Source organism: Xiphophorus maculatus, chromosome 2, assembly GCF_002775205.1.
Source record: "Xiphophorus maculatus strain JP 163 A chromosome 2, X_maculatus-5.0-male, whole genome shotgun sequence".
NCBI classification, from domain to species: domain Eukaryota; kingdom Metazoa; phylum Chordata; class Actinopteri; order Cyprinodontiformes; family Poeciliidae; genus Xiphophorus; species Xiphophorus maculatus.
In genome coordinates, this window is record NC_036444.1 from 26,195,004 (window position 1) to 26,222,628 (window position 27,625).

The 27,625-nt window shown below is 40.8% G+C and overlaps 1 protein-coding gene across 14 annotated transcripts in view; it reads left to right on the forward strand.

Moving 5' to 3' along the window:
- LOC102225303 (unconventional myosin-IXa-like) overlaps window positions 1–27,625 on the forward strand; it is a 140,672-nt gene that overhangs the window by 33,984 nt on the left and 79,063 nt on the right. The window lies entirely within an intron of this gene.

Sequence of the window (27,625 nt, forward strand, 5' to 3'; positions counted from 1 at the left end):
TCTTCAACAAATAATTATGGGCTGTATTTTGTTGCTAAGAAACGATGTAAAGTTGCGCAAGTAACCGCGGAAGAGAAGCGGAAACGGAGTAGCGGCGCGAACGGAGCAGCGGCAAAAGCAGCGAGATCGCCAAGTGGATATCGGGGCGATCGGTGGCATCCACTTCGTAATTTGTTTTTAGCTTAGTGGTTTCTGTTCTGCATATAAAGAATTATGTGAGGAATGAACGCGCAGCTGGTCTCTGTTTTGAGCTGGAAAACAAAGAGGGGAAACCCGCAGCCGCAGTCTGGGCGCAGTGAGGATTGTCATGATGACGATGGCGGATCGATCATTCTTATTAGCAACTGACAAAGAGTATCAGAGACTGAGAGAACGATGAGATCCTGGCAGTCTGAGAGGCAGCTACTCAGAGACCCCAGCAGGGGAATGGCGGCGCTGCACAGCTGCAAGGAGTCGATCACTACGGGGTGAGGCAGAGCCACTCCCCCAGCAGCTAGTAGTAAACAGCTTACAGCCACGGCTAACTCCGTGAGCCAAGGTAGAAAAGCCTTTTCCCTATAGTCCAACAGATCTTTTTTTTTACTTTGTTCCTACAAACAATTACACATTTTTTGTCATCTTGTTTTGACCTACGATGTTTTTTCAAAAATTGCTTACAAACGAATGAGGAATTGCCTTCATTTTCATGCTAATAATGTTGTAAAACTGTGTTGTTTGCAATATTTTTAGATCAGTTTAAGAAATTTACATTATATATTGTCATTCTTAATTAGAAAAATCATATGTTATGAATATTTCACAGTGAAAAAATGTAAAAAAAAAAAAAACATTTCCTTTTCGGATTTTGTTTTTCTGTGACCCAAGGGCCAAAATGCAGCCACAGTTTGTCCAAAAGTAAAAACTAAATGTAAATTCATAAAGTTTAGGTTGTCCTGAAAAACATTATACCACATAAGGCAATGTTATATATATAATATAATGGTTTCTATCAAGGTAAAATCAAAATTTGTCAAAAACGACCATTTATGCCCTGGATCAAAGAGGGTTAAAACGGTTTTATGACCAAACCAATGCTGGTTTCCACCCGGTTTGTTCTCAAGAAATCGATCATTGTATGGCAGGAGATTTTCTTGAAACTTGGAGACATGAAAATGTTTCTGGAAAATGTTCAGAGAGATTATGTCTGCTGATGACTGTGGCAGTTTGAGTGCTTTGCCGTGCTTATGTCATTTTCTTTTATCTTGAATCCCGAGGCAATTTCCCTGTAGTTTACTTTGAGATCCTCAAATCTGCATAAACGTCCCGAGGGTCTGCGCTTTGTGAGTTTTAAGACAAGACTGAACAAGTGACGGAAACTTTATAGATTCTTAGTTATCTGTGTTTTTGGGCACATTTGTGTGAAAGGAAACCAGAGCAAAAATAATAGTAGGTCCAAAAAGACGACCAAAAGTGTTTTCAGACAGTTTGGAACTTTTTTAGATCCAGAAAGTATAGATGACTTTATCGTTTGTCTATCTTATCCTAGTTGTAGTCCTTATACTTCAATATTTTTATTTTTGGCAAAGTAGCACCGAGTTAGACTCGTTTTGCTGCTTATCTTTTGGTTTCTTGTAATTTTCTGATCATAATTTCACCTGATCTAAAGTGTCACTGCTGGACACACCTTATTGCTTCTTTACAGTAACCTTTGAGCCATTGGTGTCCAGTTTCCTGCCTTGGGGCCTGTGTGTTGCATATTTTAAGGAAGCCCTTCCTCCGACACAACTGATTCAAATGACTGATAGAAAGCTGAGGTAATTCAAAGTCTCAGGCCTGGTAATGACCCATAAATTTGACTTGGGTTCTTTGAACCAGGGAAACATCTGAAAGGTGAAGGAAATGGACCCTCAAGGAACTAGAGGCGGACCTCACTATGGGCGTAGCGATACGTCATGCTCCGTACATCACATGACACAGATGAGATGTTAGCAATACGTTTGTAAAAACTAAGTAAGCAAACTGGGTAAGTATAAGTAGCTGCTCTTGTGTAATAAATCTCATAATACTTTGCTTTGTGAGTCAAAAGGGTCAATGGCCAGACCAACAAGAAACCCTACCAGCTAACTGTCACGACAGCAGGGCAAATCAAGAACTACTTCTCTTCTTACTTTAACATAAGAAGGGAGAATTGAGTTTGAAGCATACATTGTTGTATTCAAGTGCCAGACTTATAGTTTTTACATCTTTTCCAGTATTGCATGTCTGGCTTGTGCTTTTATGGCGTAGGAAGTTGTTGCAGGTAAATAACATTTCAGCATTGACTTCCTATCCATTTAACTCGATCACCAGCTGAGCAAGGAGACCGCATGTAGAACATGTCGCATTATAGCAGTTTTCCATTTACACTGATGGTACAGAAACATTCCAGCAGTGACACAATAATGTTACTTAATTATTGCGACATTGCTAAGTGTCGCAATAAATGAAACACAAGAAAAATATGAAACTTTGACATCAGGGCAAAAGTAGCCGACTGAGCAGAACTCTGTGAATCCGCACCCTTCATCCCAAAACCAAGGCAGTTTTCAGAATGCAAACGCATCAAAAGCAACACTTGTACAACAAAGTTTTGGCAGGACTTCAGTTTCCCAGCTACCGCCACATAGAGCAGGCCTTGCCTCGCGATAGCCCCACTCAGCTCCTTCAGACTAGCCAGCAGCAATTAGCAAACACCTAGTGAGACTCTGCTGAGCTCGTTATAGGAGCTACTTCTCAGAGCAGCGCTGGTAAAAACGTTGTTAAAGGGTTATTAATAGAGGAGGCATGTTGCGATGACTTCCTGAAGGCGGAGCTTCAGAAAGAGCAGGACTTTTTAAAGAGACAGAGGCCCAATTTTAAGGCATTACATTACAAAGTCAAATATCTTTGACTTTATAATGTAATGTATCATTTTTTTAATTATAAAAATTATGATTTTTATAATAGCTAAATGTATCACACTTGCTTGCCTGTGCTATATAAACACATATAAATCGTAGCATTGTTGCACTTAAAGCTGCAATCGGTAACTTTTATAAAAATGTATTTTCACGCGTTTGTTAAAACTGCCACCATGTACTGACAGTATAATACGAGACATGATCTGTGAAAAAAATCCAGCTTTTCTCCCTCCTCCCTGTATTCCTGCTGCCATCTGCAGAAATGCACTGCGTCCAGTCAGAAACAACCAATCTGAGCCAGGATGCACTATGTGCCTATTTGTATAAAACGCTATAAGGAGTTGCTACATTTTTCTCCAGCTCCTGATGCAGAGCATGAAAGGGAGATTATAAAACCGTCTCCCTGAAACTGAAATGCCTTTACGGACAGTAGACCCTATAGTGTTCTCGCCATGTAGAACTGCTTTATTTATATTACATGACCTAGGAATGCTTTACATATTTTGCATTGAGGGGGAAAAAAAAAGACGAAAAACAAAACAAATGGTATGCTCCCCTAATCCACTCTGGATTATAAATCAACAATGGATTATGGATTTTCATTTGTACTGTCATGTTTTGGTGAAGGTCTGTTGAAGGTCTACGTGTTCCCTTCATCCCAGCAGACGCGGCTCTTTGGACCTCCTGACGGTTTGTTTGTGTCCCTCTGCGGCTCCTGTACTTCCTGTTGGGATTCTCGGCTCGGGCGTGTCACGCCGACTCCCCCTGTGAGGCCCTCAGTTCTGATTGGTCTAAAAAGTCGGATGGACATAAGTCTGTGTTACATGATGTACATTTCTTCACAATAACAGATGGTTTGCCTTACACGAGTGTGAGATAATTGATATTTTAGCCACCTTGTACCACATAGCTGCGGTTGAACCTGGCCATCATGCAGATAACAGTCGTAATGTTTGTTGTTTTTTTCTTTTGTGGGTAGATTGAATACCTGTCAGACGTTAAACGCCAGAGGCGACAAACGGCGAGGCTTGTTTTGATAAAAACACAGATAACAGGAACGTTACGGTTCTTTCTGAGGAACTAGGCTCTGCTTAGAGCTGTGGGTGGGAGCATGACTGTGTCCCATGTAATCACTTCCTCACCAATCACCTGTAAGACCAAGGTGTGAGAGTTACATGGCAAAAATTAAAAAATAAAAATAACACGGCAAAGGGAGGTTTTGTAAACATAAAAAAAATATTTTCTGTAAGGATAACATGGCTAGTTGAGAATAAAAAAAAAGACAATTTTGCTTGGAATAAAAATAAAAGAATCCAAATTTCAGAGCATCTAAGACTACTGGTTGAAATGTGAGACTCAACCTGCATTAGAAATGATCAAAGAGGCTGACATGGCACTGGTTGTCTTTTTTTTTTTCAAGCAGTCTAATTAAGGTGTCAGTTTGTAACAAAAATGTACACGGTCATGTATACTGAGCAACAGAGAGACGGATTTATATACAAGCGCCTTGAGCAAAAATAGAAATTTTAACAGTATCTGTGATTTTTGTTTTTAACACCAAAAATAAGGATTTTTAAGAAAACACGAAATTAAAATATTTTGACTGTAAGGAACTCTTTTTTTCTTTGATAAACGCATAGCACCTTAGCATTAGCTTCTGCTAAATACCATTTAGGGATTGCTCTTTAGGGTCGGCTGAACAAATTTTTATGATTAGTACAACCATAAAAAATTGTGCTAGTGTTTTTGTGGCGTCAAGGATGCCCTAACCAGACATGAGTCAGGCACAAAGAGAAAGTTTAACAACAAGAAGTTAGCACTAATTAATTGATTCTGGTCAATGAGTTACGAAGACGTCTCATTTCCTGAGGAAACTATAACCTACTGGACTAACATGTTGCTAATTTCAGAGCAGGTTTTAGTGGTTTTTAGCAACAACTGTGCTATTTGGTGCTGCAACCGTTTTAAAAAATAAAAGGTAAAGCTGGAACTCCCACAAATTCCCGGTTCGTCTCTGTTTGTGGGCATGCAGAGATAAATGCAGCCTGAGCCTACAAAGAATCAATTTGTGAAATAAAGGAAGAAAATAAATGTGATGTGACTAATATAAAATGCTACATATTCTTATCAGAAGAGGGGATTGTGATGAAAGTGTATTACTTTCTAATGAAATCATAATATATTTGGAAACAAAAATCTGTGGGGAAAAACAAATTACATTTAGCACGAGTACATAACTGCTGAAGTGAACCAGCTGGATTCTTGGTTTTCCATAAGTTGTAATGGCAATTACTGAATGGCTTGTTTTGGTCAGACGATGCTGCTGAAGCTTTGTGGGAGTTTGGTTTTCAGCCTCAGGCAGCCAGACTGAAAATATGAGGTCACTAGGCCTTATTAGATCCAATTCAAATGAATCCCAGATGAAGTATTAAAACTCTGGCCCCTTTGGTAGCTCCAATATGCCGAGTAATAGTCGAACTGTTAAAAGCTACTGTTTTTGTTTTTTTTCTTTTTTTAATGCTCTCAAACAGTTTATGTTGTGTTTACGGTCGCATATTACCATACAATGCAATATTTCGTCTCAGCTTGGTGGAGACGCAAAGAATGTCGCCGAACAAATGAACGCAAAACGCTGCTTGACAAAAGATAACACAAACTCACTGGCTGTCAAGTTAATTTTTAAAAAATGTTTCATTCCTTAGTACTTGAAAATGGTAACGGATGTTAAGACGCAGTCATTTCAACTGTACTTTTATCAAGAAAGGAGTCTCGGCTGAAAAAGAAAACATATTTCAGGAGGAGTTATGTCTCGCTGGCAGGCCTGGATGTGGTCGGGCTTCGGTTTGGAAACATTTGTATAAGAGCCTGTAAATTCAGATAAGTCATTCTTTTTGGATTCACTTAAGAAGCTTACTGCCAACCGGATAAATCACGGGGGGAGGGAGGTGGATCCCTCACATGAGTGAAATATTATTTTTTAAACCGTATACTTTAGAAATGCCTCTTAAATCAAAGCTTCCTGCGTTGGATTGACATAATTAAAAAGTGAATTAAGCAGCACCATGGGGCTCGGCGTCCTGCTAGCGCTGCTTTTCTCTGTTCAAGGCCTTGAAATGGATTTTTTTTCTTTGCACTTGAGGGGGGAACAAAATACGGGAGGGAAAAACTGATCTTTGGAGTCTGAGATGGGATGAAAATTTGAGAAAAGCATGTGGTGAAAACATGATGCAAAGCTTTTCTCTGCTTTCACAGTCTTCCAGTCTCTGCAGTTTGGTTTTGGTGTTTTCAGCTGTTCATTGAAATCGCTGGTTAGTTTTCACATTAAGTGATTGATCGACAGACAGGGGTCAGCGATATGGACCTATAAATTTATTGCGATATTTTGTGGTGCTATAATAGGGCTGGACGATACGGCTGAAAGGCATCATGAAATCGGTCTATTGGTAATTATTGATTAGTTTTATGTTTTAAATGTCTGAATTACTGCCAGACTTGTGGCGTGACTTTTTCTGTTTTATCCACAGTTTTCTCTCTGTGCCATTTTTAAAAATTTATTTATTTATTTATTTTTTAAGCAATTATAAGGCACGGTTGTGAAACCTGGAACTGCTGCTGCCAAGTTACTCAACAGGTTGTTGCTAGGTAACCAAAGAATGAGTGAGTTAGTTGATGCCACCAGCCTAGCTTAGCACGCCGTGAGAGGTTGAGTGGCTAAAGCCTTTCCTCTGCCTACATCTCCCAGAATGCTGACTGGAAGTTCAGTCAATATTCTGGGTATTGAATACTCTATCAGCTGTATTGTCTATTGATATTGATCATGTGTCTATATATAATGTATTATTGATTTATTATCCAATCAATAATACATTATACATTATGGGTTTTTTTTTTACCATAAAAACCCAATCACAGCCACAATGTAATGGGTTTAGATCAAACCATATTCATGTCTCAGAATGGCCCAGTCAAAGTCCGGGTCTGAACCGAACTTAAAATCCTTGGCAAGACTTGAAAACTGATGTTCACAGATCCTCTCCACCCAATCTGATTGAGTTTGAGCTTTTTTTCTAAGAATAATGTGCAAACATTCCAGTTTGTTTCAGCGTCACTTGCTCTGGTCTGCGTACCGCCTCATGCTCACACCTCTCCGTCTGACGAAAGCGACCTGATCGTTCCCCGCTACTGAAGACGCAGTTCGCTGCAGGACGGAGACACTCGCCACAAATGTCTCCCTCTCTGCTTTCAAGGACAGAACGGGGTGGGTGTGTGTGTGTGTCCACGTATGCAGATTCAAAGATCGCACATCGCTTCTGTGTTCTTTACACAGAAGCGATGGTTTTAGTAGAGTGTGTGCTGCTGAGCTCACAGAGCCCTTCTGTCCTGACTGAGTAACCGGCCTCAGCTCCAGGCTTCTGCAGGGTTCAGTGTGTTGACCTTTAGCTACAGCAGCCCTGATCGCTGTGTGACACATCTCAGAAATGCAGCAGCGCTAACTAGCTCCGTTACATCATGGCAGCGGTATCGCCTAACCACTCTCAATATGCTCTAATAATTTCTTGTCATGTAGAAGCCTTTAATAACCCGCCGCAGACTGCAGTCGTGTGTAATCTGAGCTGCGTTCAGAGCGAGGCGACACAGATATGGGTGTGCAGCAGCGTAGAGCTGATGGGAAGGATGTGGCTTCTGTGTCCATTGGTGTGTGGCAGTCGGGGGATCTTGGATCCAAATTTCTTTTAAGTTATATTTGATATATACAGCATTTTTAGAACAACTGAAGGTAAAATAGTGAGTAAAATGGCACTATGTGCCTGGAAAACACATAATTCTGCCACTTTAAATTGACTGGTGGAGGTGATGCATCTCCAAGAAGACATTGGGCCATCATTAATTTTATTTAAGCTAACGTATCATTTACCTGTTGCAATAACCAGAGTAAAATGAGTCAGAAATCGTTTTGTCACATGATATAAGATGTTAATATTGTAGCTATAACCCATTACTGAAGCTGCTCAGCTCATCTCTGGCTGAGATGAGACTACAAGTTACTGAAGGGAACCAACAAGTATCACCCTGACAGACTCAGGGCTCTTGAGAGGCCGTATAAAAGCCCGTCATTGTTGCCTTAGTGTAGTTGGTGGACTTGTCTAATGCAACCTCAGCCAAACAGAGCCCTCTTTCACCAGATGGTTCCTATCCAGACGCCTCCCCTTGGTCTCTACCAGGCCCTCAGGGACAAGATCTGTCTCCTGTGCCTGATGGATGGCTGCAGGTAGTGCTGCAGCACCCTGCTAATAGAAAGAAACCAGTTCAAAGAAGAGCGTATCGTTAGGGGTGAGTGTGAATGGGTTCGAGAGGCTGGCTAGCACTAGCATTCAGAAAAGGCTGGGATCTAAGACTTGGGGTGTTTTCACATCTGATAATCCGGTAGTCTCTGTCTGTTTGGGGGATAAAATTGCAACATTTGCTCTACTTTCACACTGATCTTTGTCAAATTATCCAAACTAATTGAAAAACCTCAGCTATTAAGAAGGAATCGACAAGAAAGAAGACACTGAGCACAACTTCCATCGCCACCAAATGTAAATTACATTCTATTAGCGTCAGATTTTAGCAGATGTAGGATTTCTCTTTTGTCTTTGGCAAAAGACTGTAAACTACTGTATATCTCCATCTAGCGCTAGACTCTTGCATCTAGTTGCATTGGTGTAGTTTGGCCTCTTTCACCAGATGCTTCCCATCCAGACGCCTCCCCTTGGACTCTCTCAGGTTGTATTTACCCAAGATGCTCTGCCCTGTATTCCACTTCCTGCTTTTTTCCAGCGGTCTCCAGTCCGCTTGGCATTCACATATGCATTTGAACTGCGCCAGAGTTCAATTCCACCAAAGGTTTTTAGCGTTTGGTTTTTTGGTACACATCAGAGTTCGATCGCGCATTCACACCTCCCCAAACGAACTGGACTTTCTAGACAAACACACTGGTTTACTTTGAAAGCTCTAAATCCCAGTTAGTCTGAGTTACTGTGGAGAAAGAGCTGCACAGACGCTGTGGGTGAACTCTGTGACCCTGAAAGTCCAGATGAAATCCATAATACCTGTGCTGAGTTCTGTAGAGGAAGCCTGCGTGCGATACGGGACTTTCTCTTTAGGCATGCATTTATTGCAGGTTGAGTCGCTTCTGCTTTTGCTTCTGCTCGCTCTTGAATGAGGACACTGCTGCTCTGAATGGCTTCCGCTGCTCACTGTGCATCATTATTAGTGTGTGTGGGAGGGTGGGGGTGTGCGGGTGTGTGTGCCTGTAGAGGAGAGGTGCCTGTCAGAACTCGTTAGCGGCCAGTTCTGCAGGCCAGCAGCCCAACACGAGACGTTCACCCATGACTGAGTTCGTCCTTGGTCTTTAAACCTCGATGAGACATCCAGAAGCTCTCTGCGATCAGGGCAGAGCGCGGCACGCTGGTTTTATTGCTCATCGCTTCGCAGCCTGCCTCCGTGTCAGGGGGAGTGCCCCCTGCAGCGACTGGTCACATTTGCTCCAGCTCATCCTACGCACATCATGGAGTTTTAACCAGGCTGTTGGACTGAAGATACTCCCATTTTTTTTTTATTTAGATGTAACCAAACACACTTGGCATTTGGAGTTCAGTCTGACTTCTTTGTAAAAGTTAACGCTTGTTTTTTTTTAACCACGGTTCCACAGAGGAATCTTTTATTTTTCAGCTTGCATGACCGTAGCAAAAATAAAAAAATCCTTTCATCTCCTTCTGATTAGTGAATCCTCCAAACCAAATGCGTAACATAATAAAAACATTTATGCCACTTGAAAAATGCTAACTTTTCAACATTTTTCTTACTGTATTTACATTACTGTTTGGCTTCTGTCAACTAATATCAATTTATATTTTTTGCAAATCTGTTTTACTGTCACTTCTTGTGGTATTCAATCAACTTCCCTGCATAGAATAGTTTAGTTCTGCACTGGATGTGTAATAACAGTCTTCAAACCCATCAAACTATCTAGCTTTATAAATATTACAAATTTGAAGAAACATATGGACCACCCTAACAACAAAAGCTGGACTTGGTGTCAAACCAGTAGGTGGGGAGAGTTGAAGAAGTTGGGACTCCTGACAGCAACTGCTGAGTGCATTAAAAGTAATTTGCAATCTAACTTTAGTTATAAAATTATCAGTTGAGTAGAAAAGCTACTTCTTCAAGGAGCAAGCAGTAGTCGGAAATCAAGTTAATCTTTCAAGGTATCTATGCCATCACTGAAGACAACACTCTTCAGTGTGGCTGCTGTTACTGATTGAGGAAAACTCTAAGTTGGTTAATATTGGTATCACTATGTGATTAAAATGAAGTCAGAGGAAGCACAGAGATGTGAAAAGCCATTTTACAAAAGAGCTGTGTTTTCCACACTTTGACCTGTAATTCAGAAGCTGAGACTTTCAGGACATAATGGGAAGGGTGATTGGAGTATACTTTTGCACCCCCTCTGCAACAATTTAGATATATAAAAGTAAGCACTGGCACTCAAAGCTTTGTTCCTTAGCCTGGTAAGTGTTGCCTAATCACTCAGTCCTCCTTTACCTGCTGGCATCTCTCTGCCTATAATCTGTATCCTGTGGGCTCTCACAGGATACAGCACTTTGCGATATTCTCCTTAACATCTGCTTACAGGACTCTTCCCATCTTCTCCCACTCTCCTTTGTGCCGGAAGCTAAAAATGTTCTAATTTCTTCTCTGGAATAATAGTGGACCACAGGCTGGTTTCCTGCTCTTTACTCAGTTAGGTCTGTCTACTGATGCGCCTCGCAAGTTCGTAGCATCCTGCCTTTAAAAAGTCCCGTCTTTGTGCATTTCTCCAACATGTAGTGCCCCCTAAGATGCCCGCTTGTAAAAGGACATTTCTTTTGCTGCTCTAGTACTCCTAACTACTGTTCATGGCAGAGGTAATTCAGTAGGAGCGGTCTGTATTAGAGGTTGTTTCTCTTCCCTCCCTTTCCTTTCGAGGACTCTCCTCATCTCCACCCAGCAGATTTAGTGGAAGGCTTAGGACAGGAAATTGATAGCACAAATGGGCCTGATTCAATTTGAGCCTGTTTACGTGGTGTCACAGCAATCAGGCCCAGATGAGATTACGGCCACGAGGAGCCTCAGTCGGACAAAAGACCATCTGGGCTGATGGAGGCGGTTGAGTCAATTCGATCTGTGTTCAAGGTCTTGAGATGGTTAACTAGACTTTTGTCTGTTGAACTGGGAGGATAAGGAGGATTTTACCTGCTTTTGTGTGTATTATCTGTCCTTTTTTAGAGATTATGTCATTGAAATATTTATTCCTGGAAAGTTTACAGAAATATCCCAATAGTTAGTCTCAGACACACTTGAGCGAGCTCGTGTTTTATGTTCTTCTCTGTTTGTGTCTTGCGGTTTAGATCCAGTCTTTGAAAAGTTATTTTGAACTCTGTAAGGAAAACAAATTCTGCCTTTGTTTGCAAGGTTCTGGAAGGTTCACCTCGAACAAATTGGTAGCCTTGGTGCATAACAACATGGGGGTAGACTTCAAGAATGATGGTACACAGTCAGATTTGCTTGACACATGGAGGTCAAATCAGGGTCAGTACTCAGTTTCCCACAATTGCAATGGTAGGCACATTTCCACTGAGCGGTACGGCACAGCTTGGTGTGACTTAGTGTGCTTTTTCCCTGTTTCTGTTGTAAAAGTGGCCAATTTCCATGACAGTTTTCAGTTGTAGGACCGTTGGACAATGGTGTAGTACAGGGTGGAGCTAGTGGCATTACACAACGTGATGTATTGATTGGAGAAAAACTTCACTGCTTGTGACAAGACTTACTAGTGTGTCATGATTATTGTCACACTACTAAGATGCAACACAAGGTTTCCCCCAGAAAACTTGTTCAGTGTTGGGTGGTAGGGCAGTCGATCATCCAGCGACCCATCATCTTTTTGAGTTAAAAAATGTTTAAAGTTGACAGGAAACTTGAAAATATCACTTGATACTTATGTACTATTGAAAGACTGGAGGATTAATGCCTGAACACCAACTATAGAGTCTTAAAAAAGACTTAAATAAATAAGCAATGCTTAGTCTGGTGCGGGCACAAGTAAAACCAGGCTGATAATACACTGGGGCAGGGGTGTCAAACTCCAGTCCTCGAGGGCCGCTGTCCTGCAGTTTTTAGATGTGCCACAGGTACGAAATGCTGGAAGGAAATGGCTTAATTACCTCCTCCTTGTGTAGATCAGTTCTCCACAGCCTTGCTAATGACCTAATTATTCTATTCAGGTGTGGTGCAGCAGAGGCACATCTAAAAGTTGCAGGACAGCGGCCCTTGAGGACTGGAGTTTGACACGTGCACTGGGGGAAACCCTGCTACGTTTGGCTTGACGTTTGCCCAGTGAGAGTCCAACTGGCAGTGGAAAAACTCTCCAGAATACACCGGACCATGGCATAGCCCAGAACCGCTCAGTGTGGACGAGATATTAAGGCCCCCATGTACTCTAGTGTACTTCACTCCGAGGAGGTCTGTGCAGATGCATGAACGGTGTTCATGTTGAACTGTTTTGTATGCGACACCAAGCTGATAAGGTTGAGTCGGCACAACCGGTCGCAAGTATGCACTTCATCCAGACGGCCTCTTTGTGCCGCAGTAGCAGTTATTTGGTGGCTGAACTGGCGGAGAAGAAACGGTGCAACTAGCTCATCAAACTAGTTGCTAGTATTTTCGGACTGTGGGAAATGAAGGAATTCGTGCAATCGGTACGCTTGACTATGAAATCTCAACCAGCTCCGGACAGTGTGGGCAGAGTCCACTCGGCCATCTTTGATACATTTCAGGCTAAAAAGGTTTCAAAAGCCTTTAGAAAAGACAGCCCAGACCACAGCATGAAAGGTCCTACACCATGCCCAACAATGGACACCAGATCCTTTTTCGCATTTGTCCCATTTTAAAAGGAAAGGTCTAATCTTTGCCTCAATTGACCAAAGTATGCAAAAAAAAAAGAAAATCTCAAAGAATTTGTATCTATTTTTGGGATTATATGATCCTGAGCTAGAAAAATTGTTTGTGAATTAACAGTACGGATAGTGCTTCATGAAATCTCTCTTACCTACTGTTAATGTGCATCCCTACTAGACCTAGGCGTTAAAGATGGATGTTAAAAACGAACAAAAAGACACCTGGGGGATTATTAAAGGAATCGCTGAGGATGAAAACAGATTTTAAGTGTTTACATGAATTTAGTTTAAGGCTTTTCACTGATCTTATCCAGGTCCACCAATAAACCCGGTCGACAGCGTGGCGAACGTGTCTCTGCAGATTCAGAGGTGGTGTGACGGGGTACATAATGCCATTAGTCCTCCTGCATTAATCATCAGGATAAACAGTCATTACTTCTTCAGTCTGAGGGTTTGTCTTTTTGTTTTCTTCTCGTCTGGAGCCTGTGCGCTCCGGATCGCAGACTGTTTAGTCCAAATAGCTGAGTTTGGGGTGTGTTTGTGAAAAACCTAGGTCACTCTAAGGCAACATTTTGCACGTCTATTTTAATTCTGAAACAAGCAACTACATTTAAAAAAAAAAAAAACTCCACTAGTATAAAAAGAGCATAATAAGAAGTCCTTTTATTTTGCGTGTTTACGCTTTCTAAATAAAGCTGAACATTAATAAACTTTGTTTTTTGTCAGAGGACTCTTTGAAATAAAATTAAAGACTTGACAAAAGGAGCGAAAAGCTACAGTAGCTCCTGAGCTACGTCATCACCTGTGTTTTGTGCGTATGCCGCACTCGGCTGCTTTTGTCCTTCTGAAGAGTCCTGGATTAAAGACTTTCAGACAACAGCGGTAATAATCGGGTCTCTTGGCGCGCTCACAACAACATAGCTTCTACGCTCAGAGCACCCGAGCATGAAGCCTCCATCCGTCAGGTCGTGACAGGCCCTCCTCCTCCTCTGTACGCGGCGCCGTCACGTTGGGCCCGGCTGAGGAAAAACGAGAGACTGATGGGGATGAATGGTGCAGATGTGCCATTGTGAGAGTCCTGCGGCGCGTTTGAGTGGGTGGGAGAATGAAAAGGGCAAGGAGTGGCTGGTGGAGGTTTGAACATGTTCCCGATGGAGCGGCTGCTTCCACGCAGATCCTGACGGGTGACTGGGATTGTGTGTTCCTGGTACTGGTGCTCTGTTGACACAAAACATGCCACCTGGCCGTCTGTTTACTGGTACCAGTCTGGCTCTAGGATCTGGGTCAGTTAGGTGACTGGGGGAAAAAAATGCTTACCTATTAGTTTACAAATGTTATGGTGTGAATAACTGTCTACATGAGCAAAGGCTGTAACAGTATTTCTGTTGACCGTATTATTGCGTAAGTTGGCATTTCAAAAATAAATGAGCTTAATAATAAATTTTCACAGCAATTGTGGAAAAAGAAAAAAACAACAAAAGTTTTGCCGCTTTAATGAGATGGTTTTTATCGCTGTATTGAAATTTCTTTATTTTTGCAAAACTGCGATGGAAACACTTTCTTTCGCTTCAGATGTGTCATTTGATCAACAGCCGGATGTTGCCACTGGGGAGCGACAGGGGGAGGAGGAGGAGGATGAAGTTTGTTTTTAACAAACAAACTTATTCACATGTGATTTTAATTACGTTTCTTATTTAATGGAAACGCCACAGTTTCAAAATGTAGTTTTTTCGACATTAGCAGAATATCAACAATGTTTTGAATTGGGATTTATAATTGTTTTTACAGAGGAACTCCAGTTTTTTTCAGATTTATCGGGAGGTTGTGCTCCCTAGGTCTGGTGAAAAGTTGGGTCCCACTATTATCTTTCTTCTGTTTTACATTGTCTCTTACTGTACAGTATCTTATTGTTATGTGTTTCAGATTTTATAGTTTCGTCTTAGTTTGAATGTACATGTTTCTATTTACCTGTATGTGAGACGATAAAGGCTCTAATTTATGCTATGCTCTGCTATTTATCGGAACTGAGACATTCTCTGTGATTTTATTGTAATGGTTAATTTAGCCACATGTCTCATAATCTTCAAGCCTCCTTATCATTTTTTTATCCATCATGACGCTTCATCATGCTAGAAATTACAGACGATATCCAAATGTGTCTGGGTTGTTGGATGGAGTTGTTTTGGGGGACATTCTGAATCCACTTCTTTAACTCGTGTGTGACTGAGACTCTTTTTCTTTTTTGGGATAACAAGAAACCATGATTGCCAATGTGGCACTGATGCTGATACTCTGCTAAAGACTTCTGTAGTGATTCCTTGTTCTTCTTGCAAAATTTCACCGTGTTCTTGCTGGTTATTAAGGATGAATAAAAATTCATTTCTTTTTGCGATTAATTAAAAAAACAACTCAAATCACTGCTGCAAGAGTTGCCAAACAGAATTTGTTGCTGAGATTGTCCGAATATTGTTGACTCTGAATTACATCGATCAGAAAGCCAGTAGTGCCTCTGAATGATCATAAAGTACTTCGGAGCATACGTTTTTCACTGTTAATAGGAGTTGACACAGCACAGCAACATGTAAGGTGGACACCTTTTGGAGGCCTGACTCTATAAGACATTTGTGTATTCTCCCTGACATTGACAGCAAACTGTTGGTGGAAAATCAGCAGTGAAATGTGATAACACAGCGTAGCTCCCTTCATGGTGCTTGTAACACCGTTTGATTCAGCTCATAAATCTTCTGTTTTCTTGATTTATGCCGTAATTGGGTGTTTGATGCAGTAAACAAACTAAATCATTGTTTCTATGCTAAAATAGCCTCCTGTGGATTTGTCTTTCTTTATTCTTTTGAAAATTAGCCGTTTTGGTCTTTTTCCTTCCGTTTCCCGTCCGTGACTGTGGTGGTGCTATGACCTAATTTTCCTCATGGGAATGATTAAAGTTTAATTTAATCTAATCGACCACAACGTTACAGCTGATGCTTCCTCTGGCTGAGGCTCCGATGGGGTTTTAAGCTGCTCACTGGACGTTGCTTGTTTGGTGGTTTGCACTTTGAATGTGGATTGCGTCTACGTCATGTCAAGGGCAGATGAAGATTTACTTTTTGTAATAGTTCAGAGGTTGCTGATGGGAAGAAATGGAGTGTAAAATAAAGCAAAGTTAGCTTTAGCAGTCTTAAGTTAAAATGAAGCAGTGGTACACACAATGGAAGAACAAACAATAGAATAGCTGACGGATACTGAAGAGCGCATATAGTCCACGTAGTTGAGGGGAATACAAAACATTATGATGCTGTTATTAATGTGAGGATGGACAAAACTATATTGAAAAGCGATGGGCGCGTCTGAGATTTATGATGGGTTTCCGGGTTTTGTAAAGTTTTGACCTGCCAGAACCATCTTTAAGCAATTTGTACTTCAGTAATCGCACCAAACAGGGAAAACCAGTGTGACCGGTGGACTTCTGTGTTGTGTGTGTTATGAGGTGATCGGACAAACCACAAAACACCAAGTCTGGGTTTGGAGGCGGTCTCCGTTTATTTAATCTGTCAATCGGGAGATATTAGCATTAGCACATAGCATGTGCTCTAGTTCTCCAACCCGATCTATACAAAATAATAAAGGCGTAATCGCAACTCAAATGAAAATATCCAAACACCTATCATTAATACAGAAGGAAAAATAAACATTTGAACAATATAAATGAAAGGATTACAATGGATTATAAAACTTGCCTCTTCCCAGTGGAACGAGTAACAAAAGGGAAGAGGAAATTAACAACTTAATATTTATAATGGTGTTGGAGGATCCTGAACAAAAGAAGAAGAAAGTATGGCGGAGCTGGAGGACCAAAACCCTCATAGCAGACACAGAGGAACACAAAGACAGACAAGTATAAGAGGACAAATAAATTAAAGAAAACATTTTGTGAAAATATGCAACTAACAATATAGACCCAGTTACACTTAGCATCTAGTTTGATCAAGTCATGAATCCAGAGAAACCCCTACTAGTTTATAAATTCTTATTCTTAATATTAAAAACACAGAGAACCAATATGTAGTACTTTTATTTTTCTCTTGCTTTTCTTGTATTTTGTTTGTATTTCCTCTAAACTCATTTAAAGCACTTTGAATTGCTATATTGCTGAAAATGTGCTATATAAATAAAATTACCTTTATGATGAATTCGATGAGTTTATCTAAATAGTTAGCTAACTAAATAAATATCTAGTCTGGAAATAAACATTTAGCTAGCTACAAAAATATTTAGCTAGTTAAAATATTTATCTATCTAATGTTTAACTTGAAGCTAATCATTTAGCTAGCTACAAATATATTTAGCTAGTTAAAATATTTATCTAGCTAGGTAAATGTTTAACTTGAAGCTAATCATTTAGCTAGCTGCAAAATATTTAGCTAGCTAAATATTTATTTTGGAGCTACACATTTAGCCAACTAACTTAATATTTAGTTGGAGCTAAACATTTAGCAAGCTAATTAAATATGTTTAATTACCTGTGACATTTATAAACGAATGAACAACATTGGGGTGGAAAAGTGACTTTCAATAATGAACTCCCACTTCTTTCCTCTTGTGAGGCTAAATAACCCAAATTATTGCTGCTAATTTTTGACTCTGTGTCAAAAGAGCCCCCGCCCCATACTCTATCATGGCCCGGTTCTGCTGTACCACTGCAGCCACTTGCTGTGGTTTCTCCCTAATGCAACAGCCCTGCAGAGGAGAGATGAAAGCAGCGTCGTGACTCCCTGCCCTCATCTCATCTCCATCCCGCCCGCTCCTCTGCAGCACAAGCAGCAAAGATGGGGGGAGGATAGTAAATGTGGAGGAAGAGGAGGAGAGAAAATTCCTTGTTTAAATAATAGAAAGCGAGAGAGGCATTTTGAAGCAATTGCCCCAGTTTTAGGGGATTCAGTGAAATTGAGAAAAGGCTCTTGGCACAGGTAAATTTTACTCCTGAACTGCGTCTTTGCATTGTTTGAGGTCGTAGCGGCGGCTACTCTTCACCTTGTACACAAGCGGCACAAAGAGGTGGAGCCTGGGCTTTTATAAAGATCCTTTTCAAACATCTAAAGATTTAAAGTTCAGCCACCTTTTTAATGTAGCGAACGAGTTAATCAGAGGGCAAAGGTCAACGAAAAGGACATACCAGGCTGAGGAAGCTCCACTATCAGAAGTCCAACACTAATCAGAAGCACAGAGATGTTCTCTTCAGCCTGTCTCTTATCTCCCTGCTTGTTTAGCGTGTTGAGATTGACTTGATGGGACGCTGTTATCATCCCACCATCTCGACACGGCCGTTCTGCCGGGGTTAGCAGGCAGGAGCTACTCGCTTTCTGATTGAATTTAATTTTACACTAAAGAAGCCCTGGAGGTGCCTCTTTTTTTTGCGGCCATCTTGGATTCAGCTCTTACTACATCATTAAAAATGTACCAAAGATTTTGACACCAATTTTTGCAAAGCTCTAAACCAGAATCAAATTCCAACTTAATCTGATTCTGACTGTTCTTTAATAACAACAAAATACTTTTGAGATAAATTTAAAGTTGAACTATTTACATCCATAAGAGTGACTATTTCACCACACTTCTTACCTACAGGATGCATTAAAAGAAGAAACCAGTGGAGTTTTACTTAGTTTCTCATTTGCTGATCTGTTAGATTATGGAATCATTAATGCATTTACTTTGACTATACAGAAACCTTACAAAGCCTTTTTGTCATGCCCAGTCATTTAATATTTATAAATGGTAACAGTAAATCTTTTCTCAGAGAGAGCAGTCACTGTTAAACAGCTCTGAAATAAATTTTTGTTTTTTGGGATTTTTTTGGTTTTGAACATGAGCTATTCACAAGATTGCTACAATTTTTCATATATATGTTTTCATAGTAAAAGTTCATGAGTCCTTATCTCAACTATAATATTACGAAAAGGCAGCCGTCTCTTCCACACCCACAGAACTGGAATCTTTCAAAGGATGAAACGGGTCAGCTTCTTTTTAGGGATCCGTTCAGGTTCCTGTGAAGAGCCGGCATCCTACTGTAGAAAATGGATTATCTCTTTTTTTGCACACCTATTGTTTTCCCTCAGACTTCATTTTAAAAATCTCAGTCATGCTGAAAATGGCAACGTTTGAGTCGTCTTCATTCAGCAACAACGTCTGCACCGAAGAGTGTCGTCAGTGTGACCTGGTAGAGTTTAAAACAATCACCAGATCATCTCTCCTGCTCCATGTGCGTTGTGTGTATTAAGGCTCCATCCACTGATGGCGTTTTTTGGCGCGGTTTGCAGCATTTCTATTATTGCTGCTGAGCGGTAGCAGTGAGGGTTTACCAAAATAAACAAAGGAAAGAGATAAAAACCACAACCTACTGCTAGGAATAAGGGAACTGAGAAAGGCTGAACGACCTCGCAGTTCTAATTTTCAGAGACAAAAAGGAAACGGTGCAGTCTTACAGGATGTCGAGTGTCTCGCTTTATGTGGCTTCACCTCCTGCAGATATTTACTCCTCCTCCTCCCCCAACCAGACAGACACAGATAAGACAGGAAAAGCCTTTTATTGAATTAGTTTTCCCAAATCCACAGCTCATACAGAGCACTAATTCAACTTCCCCACTGTTTCCTGCCCTGACTGGTGGGTAAAACGGCTCCATTAAGCAGCAAAATGACGCATCAGGACCAGCTGACGCTCACTGACTTCACTGAAGCTGCACACAATGGAGACGACCAAACCAGAACCAGTAAGACCCAATAATGGAGCTACAAACATGATGTCTTTGTAAAGCAGTGGGATTTTGTCTATTTGTATGTAAAATTAACTTTTTGTGCTTTACATCATGTTAAAAATTTTATTTCCTCATCAAAAACTTGCCTGGAGTGTCGCCTTGACGCTTTCATGAATGTTTGAGAAATTCTTTAATCGCCATGGCAACCACTCAGTTGTGCAAAACGCCTGTTTGGACCTAGCTCCGCCTTCAAGGACGAAGCTCCTCCTCTCAGCTGCAGTTTCCAAGCTTCTGAGTTTCTGTCCTCCCCTACTCGGCTCCTTCAGACTAGCCAGAAGCAATTGGCAAACACCTGGTGGAACTTCAAGTCCGCTAAACTCATTAAACGAGCTACTGCTCAGTGAAACGCTGGTAGAAAGTTTTCAAAGGGTTAATAGAGGAACCATGATGCGATGACTTCCTGAAGGAGTTTTAGAAAGAGTGGGAGTTTTTAAAGAACCAGAGGCCTAATTTCAAGATGTTAAATTATGAAGTCAAATTTCTTTTAAGTCATATTTGATATAAACTGCAATTTTATTACAGCGTAAGGTGGCGTAGTTATTTGATTGTGCTATAAAATGGCACAATGTCCATGGAAAACACACAAGACTGCCCCTTTAATGTCGCAGTAGCCTTGTTTGTGTCAAGGTTAAAAGGTAAATTAAAAAAGTTGGGTTTTTTGCAGAGTAAACGATGAAAACCAACTTTCAACACATTCCCTAAACATCCTGACGAGCGCAGAGTAAAAATGTAGCCGGTGTGTTTTGCGAGCAGTTGTGTGATGGCGCCGCCTTTGAGGACGGAAACAGCAGCAGTGAACTTTCCTGACCTTACCGAACCCAGTTAATGAAGCCAATTTAAGAGTGCAGCGGTGCAGGAGAGAGAGAGAGAAAGACAAGAGACAGGAAACGCCCGGGGTTGTTACCAGTCTTCCCTTCCCTACATGTACTCAAAGCACCAGCATGTACACACAAGCGGTCTACCAGTACTAATGCTGAACATCTACGTAAACCCTGCAGATTCCCTGCAGAACGTTCATCGCCTCTTTGGGTTCAAAGGTGATAAAAGACAAAGTGTGGGGCTAAAATACACCAACTCTACATTGCTTAACTGGCTTTAACAGACTTTAACGCTTGTTCTTTTCTCTCATAATTTTAAATACCCATCTGGTTTGTTTGCAACCAGATGAGCTGTTGAGCGGGTTTCACTTTTAGTGGTTTTATTTAACTACCTTCACTGGGATTGCAGGGGTGGAACTAAAGTGGTACTGAACCCCACTACCACCGGGTTTATGGGTTTAAAACCGATTCTGCCAGCTCTAAAACGACCATCTTGAGCAATAGACACCCCCAAAAAATGATCCACTTTGATTGCGTCACATTGCAACCGCTGAGACTAAAATGAAAAAGAAAAATTGCTGCAAAAACTTGAGTTGAGAAGATACAGCAAGAATGCAGTCTGCTCAGTTTTGCTGTAGGAAGGGAGCGCTTGGATTATTGATTATTGTAATTTTATACTTCATAATTTGAGATGAGTTTTATATATCAGAAGGTGGTGTGAGTTTCATGTTCACTAATCTTTGTTGTTTTGCCTGAAAAATAGGAAAAATAATTTGCTCATCCTTAAAAAGTCTGAAATTCATGTATCTAAAATTAAGGCATTAAAATGTCTTGAATATCATTAGGAAACATGTAAGTTGGCCTTAAATACGCTTTAATTATGTTTTAATTTTGTCATGACATGACTGTTTTGTATATTCTACGTATTTTATTTCTCCTGGTACTTTTCTGTCAGGCAAAAGTGTTACACATATAGTGGCGAATCAGGCTACTGCTAACAGGCTGCTAATATACCCTTGCTAGCTAGCTTTTTTTCATCCAAAAGTGTAATTTATTGTGTTTGCTCACTTCTGTTGCTAACCTGTACAGTGCTATGTCAATTTTGTACAAAAAACTTTGGCACTTCTACAATATAAAATATGCTCTTTTCTTTTGTACGCTTCTGTCGTGATACAAGTCTTAAATTTCATTCATAATGGCTTTTAAAAGAGTCTTAAAAAGTCTTAAATTTTATTTGGTGAAACTCTGGATCACCTTTATCCAACGTATGTAGAAAAAATAATAAGAAATATGACTCTTTTTTTCCCCTTTGCCTTTGTGCATGGTTTGCCCTGGCATGCACACGTGTATGCAATTCCTCTCTCAGCTACTTACATTTCACTTGTCCACAGTTCAACCAAGCCTCTATGAGGCTTAAGCTCATCGTAAATTATGCAGCAAACCGGCCCATGTTAGGAAAACCACTGAAGGGATGTAGCAGGCAGCCAGCAGGTAATGGATGTTATGAAAAATAACGGTGTCATTCATTTATCACATATGAGCTCAATAAATCTTGGTCTGCTCTGTGGTCCACTTTTCACTGGTTTAGGCAACTCCCTTGAATGATGTCTGAAAGATGAGTCAAAAATAACATTAATATAACATACGTCTTCTATTGTGACAGTTTCAAAAAGTACAAAATACAACATCATGGGCTGATTTCATGATTCATCAGTCCTATTTTTGCAATTTCTGATGATTCTGGATTTTTAAAAAGTGCTAGTTGCCAAGCAGCTTCCTGTTCGCGTGAGTGAGTCCGGCGGACATCCGCATCGAGTCTGCTTCAAGTGCAGAAATAACCCCAGGCAACATGAAATTGATACCGCACAACATGGTTAGCTGTTGTTTGTTAGCTGCAGCTAATTACAGCTGTTAGCTAACCAAAGACTGAGTGTATTATAGCCGATGCCACCGACTAGGCCTGTCGCGATAAACAATAAATCAATTAATTGCAGGATAAATTAAAACTTTCGACCTCATTTTAATTATCGGCATTATCGTCTCTTCTGGACTTTTTCTCTTTCAGCTAAAGACACTGAATGAAAAAAGGCTCAACTCCGGTGCTCTCCACTGACCCTCCCTTCCTCATTTTACTTAGTGTAAACCCCAGCACAGACTACACAATCTTAGAGCTGTCTGATTGTCGGCCCATTTTCAAAACCTGACAGATCACACATTAGCCGACAGAAATCCTAGGTATAACGGTTCGATCGGGTTCGTTCCTGCCGTGTGGTGTCCAACAATGGGCACAAAATAATGGCTACAAGTCCAGTTAACTAATTTTAAAACCAGGCATCAATCAATGCTTTACTACAGTCTACCTGCAATGCATGTGGCTAGTGTCAGAGTAAAGTCCTGACTGAATGAAAATCATTAGAACCTATTTACGTCACGTTAACGAAGAACAGCTGAAAAGTTATCAGCTTTATCAACTGCGGTAGCAATTTCGCTCCAACTCCTCCCCTTGTCATTTCTATATTCTTTGCATGTTGAATAAACATTAATGTTGTTTCCACATATCATCTCCAATGTCCGCTGGACTTCGGGTTGCGCCGTGTCAGCTGTTTGGGATTCCCCTCCGTAATTTTCCCTCAGAAAGCATAGAGGAGAATCCGCGCTTTCTGATTGGCTACCTGTCACATTCAACAGGTGTCGTTAAAGCTCCCAGTGGGGAAAACCCCTGATTTGGATCGGAGACGATCTACCATAACACACCAAACACTACAGGATGATAGCGACAATCTTAGAACGACCAACGATCTAAGATTGTTGTAAGGGGAAAAATAGGAGCAAAAAATCGTGTAGTGTGAACTATTGCATCAGGTAGTCGATGTGCCCATTTTCTCTATTTAAATCTAATTATTACTGAAGGGCAACATAATATACAGACTTCATAATCTGCTCTCTTTCACTTTGGCTTTATTTTTAGTTTTTATTCAAGTGAGTTTTTTGTTAATGGAGACTGAGAATCCATTTTGTTTTTGGTTGTTTTGTTTATTTTGTTTATCAGCTCAAGTGTTAAATGTTCTTTTGAAAATAAAGTGTATCTATCTTTGGCAGGAAATCGCATGCGTTATTACGTCATTTCCATTAAATCAGTGTTAAAAGGTCTTCAAATAATATTATTGTTTATCGCAATAATTTTTGAGACAATTAATCACTCAGCAAAATTTGTTATCATGACAGGCCTACCGCCGACCAGCTAGCCATGAGGTTGAGCAGCTAAAAGCCGTTCCTCTGCCTACATCTCCCTGAATGCTGTGCTGTTCTGGATTGGAGTTGAGTGAAATAATAAAAATTCTGTTGGATGTATTTGCTATTGATATTGATAACGTGTCTGTCACAATAAATATTGATGTCGCTTCGCCCTAGCGACGAGGTTGCTAAGTTGGTAACAGTACTTTCTGTTGACCAAAGCTTCTTCAGTTTCTGTTAAGACAATAAATGAATGTAGATTAACTTAATTTAGTTACTTGTTACCAATTGAAGAAACCCATAAAAGCTGGATCAATTATTCAGTTTTTTCCAGTGTATTTCAGTTGCCTTGCTTTGAAATCCAGCCTCGCCGTGGCTTATTTCACTGTTTGGTTGAACCTTCACCGCTTTTGTCCAAACACCTGATCTAGATCTTGGTGACAACGATTGGAAAAGCTCAGGGAGAGTGATGGGGACACGGGGGATGTTGGAAAAGTGGAAAAAGTGGATTATCAAATAATATCCTCTTTGCATTGTGTAACGATATTATCACCGCACCGTTTTTTGCCTAATATTGTGCAACCGTAATGTTTGGACCATCAAAACACACAAATCCTGAAGAGAAGAGCCTGATTTGACGCAGTAAGATTATAACGCCAACAATCACCATGACGATTCTGACCCCAGTAAAACCTTAGCTGGGTTAAATCTCATAAAAACATCCCTCTAACTTCATTTGTTTTCAGCTTATTTCAACCGCGTTCTATTAAGAGTCTAACGAAACCTAACCCCGAACACGATGGGAACGGCTTTACCCAGACGGCGCTTTGCTGCAGGGCACTACAGAAAGAAACATGGGAGCCTCACTCCTCCAGCCTGTGACCTTATTGCTCGTTCTCCGTGGGTTAAGAAGACATTGAAACGAAGGAAACCTCTATCTCACACGTTATCTTCTTCACCATAAATGGAGGCCTGTCTCCAATGAGCAAGGGGCCACATCTGGATCCTGTTGGCCCCAGGACAGACAGACCCCGTAAAAACCTCCTCCCTCTGCAGCGGACTGTCAGCAGCCTCACCACTACTGTCAGTGGGGAGACGTGGGGGGAGAGAAAGGGAGTGGAAGAAAGAGATTAGGAGAGAGAGAGAGAGAGAAAAGCTCAGAGGGGAGAGAGGGAAACATCAGCAGAAATCCAGAGGAGCGCAAGCAGGAGGGGGAAAAACTGAGGAGTGTCTGCAGCCGAGATGTTTCATTCTGCTGAAGTGAAAAGGAATGGGATGTAGGTAGAGCTGCATAGCACATCAAAACACAGTTAACATGGCGGCATGTTTGCTCGCACGCAGTATTTAGTATTTCAAGTGTCAAGCGTATCGAACTCTTCATGTTGGTGATGTTTTCAGGCAGATGGCAAGCTGCCTGAATAAAAAACCAAAAAACTTCTGTTCTTTCCTCATTGGCGCTCATCAGTGTTTCAGATTTTCAGTCATTTAAAGTGAAAGCGCTGCTGAGGCAAAAGCTAAAATTGGAGAGTCGTGTACGGCGGGAATATACTGTCATCGCAATATCGGTGTGTGCAGTATTCACATCACAGAGGGCTGCTGGGAGTGGCCGATATTTCCCAAGAACTGAGACGTCCACACCGGACTCTGATGACCTTGTCCAAAATGCTGAAGGTCACAGAGTGATGGAAGCACAGATCAGATGGAGAGGAAAGAAGAAAATGAACGTATACAACGGCTGGCCAATATTACCACCAGAGCACCAATATCTGTCAGCCCTAGCAATACAAATAACTGAAAAATTGACCAAAAAAAACATACTTGTTAATTGTCAGCAAGATGTAAAGTCAACTCTTGAAAACTCATGTTTATTTCATGTTTTCAAGGATAGAAAAATTGCGATGTTATTTTATTACAGTATTGTTCAGAGACCAGGTTGGTTTGGTTTCATATCTGAGCCTCACTAGAGCCACAAAACGTCTTTCTGTATTTACTCTGGTTATGTTTGTCTCCTATTATTTGTTGTTTATGAAACATTTACGTGCAATGACAACCGAAAACAGACTAAACATGTCAGGGAGCAAATTGTTTTTGTTCCCATTATCGGTTTGTGAATTTAATATTTCTTTTTAAGTGCCGGGCTTTTTTTTACTGCGATTGTTAGCAAAACATGAAAGCCAGCTTTGGTGGCATACAGGTCTGTACAGATACAGGTCTGTATTTAATTTACCCTAATGAAATGTTTATTACTCCACCAGCTATTCACAGCTGGCTGTAACTCACCGTGTGTGTGTGTGTGTGTGTGTGTGTGTGTGTGTGTGTGTGTCTATTCTGTTCAGACCGTGTCTCATAAATCCCGATGCTTTGTAGTCTGTGTCTCTAGAACAAGGCTTCAAAATAAAAATAAAACAGAGATGTAGACCTTTCTACAACCCCCTTCTCCCTTTCTGCTTTTATCCAGCGCTCTGACATACCACAGCTTCTCCTTTTTTTTTTTTTTGGCAAATCCCGACTGGAGCTGGGGAGTGCATGTGCGTGTGGGTGTGTGTGTGTGTGTTTGCAGCTGGCGGTGGGCCCGTAACGCAGCGCAGCCTGACTGACAGAGAGCGCAGCGCGGCCTGCGAGGCGGTGTGGGAAAATCCCACGACTCAGTGTGTTGAAGTGTTAATCCCTCGAGAGCTGGACTGCTGTGTGAAAGTGTGTGTGGTGCAGTGAGATGATTAATTTGGGTCACAGGAGTTTGGGAGTGTGTGCGCGGTGTGTTTATGTTTGACTTTTGTAATGCAGTATGGAGTCGTGTGCAATTCAAGAACAAATGGTTCAACTTAAGCTTTTTATGGCTTTGTTTACCAATTATACGATTCACCTACATTTTAGGCCAACTAATAATAATAATCAGATTTACTTGTTACGAGCAATTTTTTTTTTTTATTCAACTGAAGAAAAATGTGAATTTCGACTTAGATACGCAATCAGTAAAGTCAAAGATTTTAATTAATCAGTAATAAATAATAACTCAGCCACACTCGGTAAAGGAGAACCATAAAGCTATTGGATAAAATATCTGTTGAAAACATATTTGCTATTTTATTAACTCTAATCTGCTAATAACACAGCCAATTTTCATTTAGTGCCTTAGCTTTAGCTTTTTCCTAACTTTGAAAACGTTTAGCGCACTTAGCTTCCCCTAATTTAGTTTGTGTGGATAAATGCTATAGCGCCAATTTTCTTGGCTGTTCTGTAAACTTTCAGGTGAATGAAGTTCGACATCTGCGTTGAAGTTTTGTTTCTCGCTGTTACGAATTGTTTAAGTTGCTATAGACGTTAACTTCGAAGCTCTTGGTCAGATGGTCAGCATTACACATCAGATATAAAACTGAAACCAGGAGTTTCAAAGAGTCACTTCCTGAAGTACAAACTGTTCATATTTGCCCCGTTGGGGGCAATTTAACACGTTGTGTCATTAACACATTTTTGGTATCTACATTGTTGAATTTACCGCTAGAGCAATAGCTTCACCTAAACACTGTGTTGATTGAGCAATTTAGCATTAGCGGAACTAGCACTTGTGACTAGTACTTTAGAGTTAGCAAAATTATCTCTTTAGCTAGCAGTGCCGACCACTTCTAAATGAGGAGGAGAAGAAGACGACGATCAAATGATCTTTTTCCTCAAGTGTTGAAATCTACAGCTGACTATTGGCGTGATCGCAGTAATAGCAGAAGCTTCGGACCAATATGACCAGAGTCATTACCGAAAGCAGCTTTTTAAGTGATGCTTTCATTTATTGAACATGTAACTGAACATAAACCACTCCGGTTAGGTCATGAGCTCAGCATGGTGTCCTAATTTAAAACCACCTTCCTGGT